At 43.3% G+C, this 8,425-nt stretch overlaps 1 protein-coding gene across 5 annotated transcripts in view; it reads left to right on the top strand.

Moving 5' to 3' along the window:
- The window catches only part of RAB27A (RAB27A, member RAS oncogene family), a 78,411-nt gene that overhangs the window by 21,310 nt on the left and 48,676 nt on the right, over positions 1-8,425 (top strand). Inside the window, exon 1 of one of the 5 annotated variants that reach the window (XM_025197057.1) lies at positions 1-18. The exons of 1 other annotated variant lie outside the window; for it this stretch is intronic. The gene's annotated coding sequence lies outside the window, so the exon portion shown is untranslated. 3 more of the 5 variants (XM_025197058.1, XM_025197056.1, XM_025197060.1) reach the window with 3 other exon arrangements.

Below are 8,425 nucleotides of genomic sequence, written 5' to 3'. Positions count from 1 at the left end.
CGGACCCGCCAGGGGCAGGTAGGGCTCGCTCACCCGCCTTCCCGGGCTCCGCCACGCTTCGCTTCGCTTCCCGCTGCAGAGTCGTCCCGTGGCGCCGGGGCTGCGCATCCCCGCCCCGAGCAGTGCTGCTGGGTCCTCCGGTCTCTTGTGCCTCCCCTTTCGGGCCGAGCCCCGCTCTCCGGATCGGACTCTTCCCTCGCAGCGGCTCTCGAGCTTGCCTCTTCCCAGCGCGAAGGCCTGGGCTACCCGCAGCGGTAAAGCAACCCTCCTTGCTCATAGAACAAAACGAAAGGCCTTTAAAGTGGGTCGGTTACTGATGAGAGAGCAGCAGACAAGTCTCATCCTCTGTCTTTGACACGGGTAAGACAATCGTGGAAGACGATCGTCCTCGACTGCAAGCGTCTGCCAAAGTTATCCACAGGTTATCTAGCTCCTAATAGCATGAAGTACCAGCATCATCATGCTAGTATGATGCAGGGGTCTGTCCACCCTGATTTGCAATGCAGCTCCTTAGTGTCAACAACTTTGATCTATTTTAGGCCATTCTTCAGATCTAGGAGCTTTCCCTTCTGCCTGCCTGCCTGTCTGTCTTAGAAATCTTATCTCAAATTTCTGCACTAATAGATTAGTAATACTCTTGATTTTATGTATGCTGTAAATTCGGAGGATGTGTCCTCTTTTTCAGAAACATTCAGCTTTAATTGCAGTTTTGAGCTGCACCACTGAGCATTTTGAGCATTCCAACTTGTGTGACTGCACAGATGCATAGCCTTTCTTTCTGTCTATTACTGTTCAGCTATTATGGTGAAAGAAGACCTTGCTAAGTATTTGGTGTACACGGTTTAGCCAAATATTATTAGGGGAAGGGTAATTATGTATACATCTAGACTTTCAGGCTGTCAGATTGTACAAAACCACAATGCCATGGGTTAATATTACAACAAGAATAGATCCTTAACTCTATATCATCTTACATGGGTAGACTGAATTAGCAGAACTAGTCCATTTTTAAAATTTAACTTAATATCCTGTTTCTTGCATGCATTTTCATTTGTGATCATTCCTCACAATCACTTTTCAAAGCTCTTAAAGCACTCTGCTGTTGTTTCAAGTCTGTGTTTCAGCTTGTTTGTGTGTAGTACAAAAACCAAATGGCAATATTAGGATAGAGTTCATAATGTGCAAAGGATGTCTTAAAAGTACCATAGGAAGGAACAGCAGGCTACTTCAGCAGTCCATGGTACCTTGCCAAAGATTCCAGTTTCTTTTCCTTCAGAGTCCATAAAGCAGTTCTGCATTGGTGGTCCTTGCTGTAGCTTATAATTTATCACTTTTACAGCTTATTAATGGATACCACATTGCAGAAGAGAATTATTAAGACCAGACCTCTAGCCTGGGAAAGCTTCTGCTTTAATTATGTTCTGCTCTCCCTTAAGATCATCTTTGCCAGTCATGGAAGCATGTAGGCAAAAATGTGCTAGTTCATCCCTTAGATGCTCATTTTCTTTTCTTTCCAAGACAGTGGTTTAGTTAAAGTGGTTTTTAAATGAGGTTATCCTTATAGAAGCAAATATTGTTGGTAGCAGTCAGTGACTTCTGTAGACTTTACTTTTGGAGACCAACTCTCTTGGTGCCAGGTGTTCAATGTCCTGGCCCAGTGACCATTAAGGACTTTGTCTCTCTCCATAGATTCCCATGCTCACATACACAGATGGTTGGAAAGAGCAATATACGTTTCATAACCAACAGAATTCTAGAAAGTAAGTGCATGGAAAATTGCATTGGACATCGCACAGGAGTTTAAGTGCCACTGCTTGTTCCCTGTTACTTCAAAGGGAAATGGAGGCATCTATTAAGTAGGTGCCTCTAAAAAACAAACAAACAACCCCATCCCCCCCAAAAGCTAAGATTGTTAAGTTTTTGACTTCAAAGAAATGTCAAAAGAAAATCATAGTTAAATATTTTGTGCTGTAATAAAGTCACTACTGGGTTCAGCTTTTTGTTTATGTAGCCTTGCAAAGATTGAAATTAGAGGTGCCCCAATACATTGGTCTGATATTGGATCGCCACTGATATAAAGAAAATCAAACATATTGGAAATCGGCCTGACGTGGCCAATAATTTGGCCGATAAATGCCCGTGCGAGCACACAGCTGCAGTGCTCCTCACTGTCTACATGGTCCACAGCCCAGCAGCTTGGAGAGCTGAGTGCAGACCATAAGTGTGGTGTGGTGGGAGGGGAGGAGGAAAGGGAAGCGGTGTGTGTGTGGGGGGGCAGATCAAGGCCCCTGTGGCGAGGGAGGAGCCTGCTTGTCTGGCAGCTCCTGTTGCTGCTGCTCCTGCTGCTTGTCCAGGAGGGTGTGGGGAGGTGGGGGAGTGTGCCCCTGGTTCTGCGTGGGGCGGGCTGGTGCCGGGGCTGTGCGGGGTTCTTCCCAGCCTACCCTGCCCCGTGCCCTGTGCGGATCTGGTGGGCACACGTCCCCTATGCCGTCCCGGACAAACGGCAGGAGCTGCTGGGCAAGTAGCTCCCGGCTGAGTGGTGCACAGCAGCCTGAGCTGTCCACTCCCCCTCCGTGCCCCCCAGATGAGTCGCAGCTCTATCCTGCGTCTGCCCTGTCCTGGCTGGACACTGTTTGCCCCAGCCCTTCCCCAGCCCCAATCCTCCCTGACTGCAGGGGCCTAGATCTGCCCCCCATGCACCTTCCCTCCTCCTTCCACTACACCAGACTTACCCAGCTGCACACAGCTCTCCAAGCTGCTGGACTAGTATCAGATCGGTATCAGCTGATTATGCCTCCTTAAAAATCGGCTATCAGTATTGGCCCCAAAAATCTCTGTCGGTGCACCCCTAGTCAAAATTTGTGTTTTACTCATTGAATTTTCCTAGAGAATACTTGCATGCTTGAAATTAAGCGTTCCCATAACTATTTGCATATTCGCTCGAGCTTGGTTTCATGCCTTGTTTTGAAGACCCTGTTGCTGGCAACAAAACCGCTTTAAACGTGTTTGAAAACTGAAGACAAATACTTTTAAAGGTTAAGCTTAGTCACTGTTGTTGTCTCCTTTACACCAGTGAATTGCAATCACTTTCTGGTTCTATGGTACATTTTTGAGACTTATAAAAAATGTAACTCCCCCTTAGCTGTTCAGGATTAGCTTGAGCTGTATTTTCTTAAGGTACTTCAGGTACATTTTACTTGCACTGTGAATAAAGGCTTGATGGTGGGGTAGTCCTGAAACTTTTTTTTCTAACTCTTTTTTATGTAGAATAAAAAGCACGCCCAAAATATGAACACTTATTTGATTTATGGCAATATACGTAGAACTAATATAATTCTTTCCTTTGTAGCTGTGGCTGCTTGGGTAGTAGGCACAACATAGTGTGTTTGTCAGGGTTTTGTATGGTACAGGGCCTTGACATTGCATTTATCAGCTGACCAGCAGCTCAGGGATAGCTTTCTGTAGTAAAACTAGAGCTAACATCAACTTCTTGAAGATAACTTCAGTGCTTGATGGTTGAATATTTTGTTTTCCTGAGCCCACTGCTTCAAAATATTGCTTGTAGCCAATACTTCGGAGAACTGGACATAGATGGGAAAAGATAAAGCATTTTATACTGCCTTTGACAGCCAATTTGACTCAAGTACTAGCTTGCAGTTTTTGTTTGTTTGTTTGTTTGTTTGTTTTTATTTCTTGATTATTTAATTTTTAAAAAAAAAATTTTGAAGGGGGGAAGCTGGCGTGGGGTAGGGTGAGAACATTACAGGAAGCTTCTTGTCTCTCTGCTATGCAGCAGCCAGGAGCCTTGGTAGAGTTGGAGGAAACATATCTAGGGTCCTGAGGTGAAAAGCAGTTTTATGACGGGGGGTGTTTAACTTGTCTGGCCCTGGGTCTGGATGAGGGTCACTGTGCTGGTCTGTGGACCAGACTGGGACTGATCCCATGTGCAGTACACACACTACCAGGTCCAGTCCACGTGTCATGTGTAGTGTGCACCAGTCCCCAGGGCTGCACTTGCTGCAAGTGGTACACAGGGGCCAGCCATGTTTGCTACACATGTTGCAGTGCCCTGCCTGACTAGCCCTGTACACTGGCTCTGGCACAGCCAAGTCTGGACCAGCCCCAGATCCAACATGTAGAGCTGGCCTGGCAGAGTGTTGCATGTGTCTTATATCCCATGCCAGTTCTCTATAGCATGTGCATGGCCAGTCCAGCCCCATGCAACGTGTGATGGCCCTTGGGGCTCACTGTGCACGTAGGCCCTAGAGCTGCCATGGGGCGCACTGCTCACAGCATGTGGGCTGGAGCCAATGCTGCATGTGGCACTGCGAGTCCAGGGTGCAGGCTATATGTGGCACCCAAGACTGACCTCCTGTGCTGTATGCAGGGCCAGGGCTGGGGCCAGGGCTTGTGCATGTGGTCAGTCCACTGACTCGTGGCCACATCATACAGTTTGTCAGGCTGGATCTGGCTCTCTGGCTAAATGTTTGATACCCCTGTTATAGGAGAAGAAGAGCAGGCTCATGGGTAGTATCTTAGGGTTCAGTCTTGCAAATATATTTGTCTATATATTTACACACGCACCATCCCAGTTGGAGGCATCATCAAGCCAGCACTGGTGAAGACAAGTAGATACACGAATCAGCCACTAGGTGGAGTCAGAGATCCTAACAGGTTCGGTCCTTTAAGGCTGCTTGCAGTCTGGCGATAAAGTGAAAGTTACTGTTTTCTTTGTAAGTACTGGTCGGCTATTCTTCAAGAACAAGCCTGAAGAACAAACCTTCGCTTGTGCCATTGTAGCTTTAGGGATCAACAAGCATTGAGATGACTTATTTTTGTTAATTAAACAACACTTGAATTTGAGGCACAAACTTTTTTAGTAGTAGATGTAACATGTGGCTGCCATGGGCATTGCCTGCCCATCCCTCACATAATCTCAAATAATGTTCAGTTAAAGCACTAGACTTCAAGATTAATAGGATAAAGCCACTGAGCTTTCCTAGTAGCAGGACCTTACTTGTGCTTTCCTTGTGGAGTACATTTAAGCTTGTTAAGCAGAATCCGGGCCTTTTTTGAAGATTTAGGATATTCCTTTTCTCAGGGTCTTGCCAGCTCATGGTTTTATACGTGACTGAAAAAACTGCAGGCAGCAATAGTATAATGCTTGGGCTTTCAGGATTTACAAGGTACCCAGTTACTCTGGTAAAGAGCATATAACATGACTGCCAAGACTACATGGAATCATTGGGCAGCATTTTAATTGATTGTTACTCAGTCTGGGGTCCACGTAGGTAGTAGAAAGTCTGCTTTAGGGGAGGTTCTTAGGTTAGAAAGTGGCTAGATTTCCAGTGCTGAAAGCAGAATTGAATTAGTGCAACTTGTAAAGTAGATAGTGCTAGAAGGAAAGTAGATCCAGGTTCAAGTTAAGGATTTCTGCCACACACTTGCACCTAAAGTATGAGCAGTGAGGGAGGGCTATGAAAAACACTGCAAGGAACCACAGTTTCTACTGTATGAAAATACGGGATTTGTTACCAAGTGATAAATAGGGTTGCCATGAATTGTGTAGAACATTTAACATCTGAGTTTCAGAATGGCATTTACAAAAAATCATATTCAGTTGCAGACACTTCTGCTATGGTTGTAGTAGCATATAAATGGAGTGAGTGTTCCAGTTACCAGGAATGCATCTAGCCAACATTGTGTATGTGTGGATAAAATTGCTACTAAACAATTACAGTTTTATTAATTGTATGTGGAAATCAACTAAGCAGTTCTATGCATGTACTTTAAAAAATGAGACCATCTTTCTGATGATGCACACAACGGTAAATGGCAAATGTCACCTGTGAAAGGGGCATTACAAACCATAAGTATTTACGTTTCAATGTTCTTCATTGAGACACCATTTTTGTATAGTGGATTCAGTTGGCAACATTGGCCATTCTCTGGAAGGGTGGATGACAAACACTGTCTTGCCAGAAGTATTTGTGTTTTTTGGTATTACCATATTTTTCTCTCATTACCACCTCTAAATAATACTCGCACCTTGTTTTTGGAAAGGCAGAATGAAGGGGAAAAAAGATTTTGCCAGAGTTATCTGCATAGAACAGGACAGAATCTAATCTTCAGCTGACTCACCCTTCTTTTTCTAAAAGTTGAAACTATCTGCTGCTGAAGACTGGTCTCCATAGGTGAGTCTACAATTTTGAAAAGAGCTAAAAATATTCTGAAAGGCTGTGAAGTAGGAGAAGAGAGACCAGGAGTAGCTAAAAGACTGCAACATTGCCAGAAGAAAGGTTGGTTTCCTTAGTGGAACATCAAGACAGTTTTAAAGGAGAGATGACTGTTAGCCTGTGGAGTAAAGAACAATGAGCCACTAAATCAACTAATTCTTTCATCTGGGAGCAGGGATCTAAGCAGGGTGTTTCTGTTCCAGGCAGAAAATCAGTTTCCTGGCTTAAGACATACACCCTATTTTTAAAATTTTTTTTATTTTATTTTTTTTAGGAAAAGGTGCATGTTGTATATTAGTTAAGATGGCATTTCCTGCATCTATACCTACTTGTTAGCCAGCCCAGATTCACTATGAGCACTGCCATTTAGTCGCTTTCATAACTCTGTTAGTTATTTCATTCAGTCATCCTGTCTGGTCATTCAGTCAAGCTATAATGAAAATGGGTTGCTGTGAGAGGGAAGAAAACAATCCTTTCTAGCAAGGATGTTAGGAGAAGGAAACATTTGGAGTAGAGGAGGCTACCCTCAGAGGTGAGGACTAGAAACAATCTAAAACTCCTCTTGCTTCCCAGCAATGAATGTGCCAAAGATTTAAAAGTCTTGTTAAAAATGCACTTGAGTGAATGTTTGTTTTGGTATATAGCATTTTTTGGGGGGAGGGGAGATAACTAGGTTCATGCTTTTCTAGTTTTCTTATCTCCCTTTCCATCTGCCTCTAAAGCCTGATGTTTCAGATTAGCCATTAATAAGGAGCTAGAGTGCATTCCTTCTGTTAATGCACCGTGAAGGCTGCAGAGTTCATACTTAGATTTGTATTGCATTGTGAAAACTTCATACATTTGCTTAAAATTATCAGACACAACAGGTTTCGCTGTGAATTTCTGTTTTACAGGGCACAGAATGTTAACTTATTATGAGAAGTGGATAGTTACTGTTTTATTGCAGCCATCCCATAGCAGATACCCTTTTGACACAATAATTAACATCCAAAAGGTTTTGTTTGTTTTTTCCCCTAAATTTGAATGTAGAACACAAGACTGGACCTTTCTACAACACCCCCAAATAATTTAGGATTTGTCTGCTTTGGTTTTGTTACAAAGCATTTGTTTTCTTATTTCAGGGAGGGTTCTAGTAGTTCATGCTGGAACTGGCACATAACATCACATGTGCCTCTCTCAACTCTACAATTGGGCCAATAAAAGATACCACCAAAAAATTGTTCCTGTTGCATAACATGGCGAGTCTTCTAGTGTTGAAGATGCTGTGTTTGGTTACACCATGCTTGTAGTTGCATTTTTCACTGGTGCCAGAATGGAAAAGCAGGGGGATAGGTGGGGATCATACCATCACTTTTCCTTATGGGATTATTGCACCTTTTATAGTCTGATCTTCTTCACCCATCTACCACTTTTCCCATAGATTCCAGTGGGCGAAATTAAGCTTCAAGTTAGACAGTGAGACATGGTTCTTGGGGTGGGGGAAGGGAATGGGGGGTTGTGTTTTTGGTTTGGTTTGGTTTTTTTTGCAGTGTACTTTTGTTATGAAGTTAAATAGGCAATGCATCTTAGTCCATTTCAGATTCACTGCACCAATGCTGAGGATGCAAGCTTGATATTTTTTGCTGCTTCTATAGCAGAAAATATAGGATCTTGAATTTAGAGAGAAACCTTTAAAAAGGTGTTAGGAGAAGCTGCTTAGTGTAAGGGGCTAGAATGGAATTTTGTCTTCAAGAGATTAAGCAAGCTGGGGTTTTTTTAATTGATACTAGAGAGAAATTTAAGTTAGCCTTAGTAGTATTGCAGAAACTCTTTATTTTTACAACCAGTTGTGCTTTTACTGCAACCTGCTATTGAAAGATTAAAAAAAAAATGTCACTTCTCAGCTTGCAACATTTTTGCATTATACATTTAAAGCCTAATTCCACAAAGTTCTGAATATCCCCAATGTGTCAGGAAGTGCTTGGTACATAGCAGAATGAATCTGCTAAACTAGTATTTTCACCAGACCTTTAAAACAGGAGGCAGCAACTCTTTTCTTAATGGGGAAAAAGAAGAAATGGGAAAAGGGCACTTGCATATTTGGAGTACCCATTTTGATTATTTACTTCAGAAGCAACGCCTCAAAGGGCATCATACTTTTTGCGAGAAGATCAAGACAAAACAGATGGAGAGCTCAGCCAGCCAGGCTG

Source organism: Alligator sinensis, unplaced genomic scaffold (assembly GCF_000455745.1).
Source record: "Alligator sinensis unplaced genomic scaffold, ASM45574v1 scaffold250_1, whole genome shotgun sequence".
Classification (NCBI taxonomy): Eukaryota; Metazoa; Chordata; order Crocodylia; family Alligatoridae; genus Alligator; species Alligator sinensis.
This window is presented reverse-complemented; position numbering and strand designations above follow the sequence as displayed.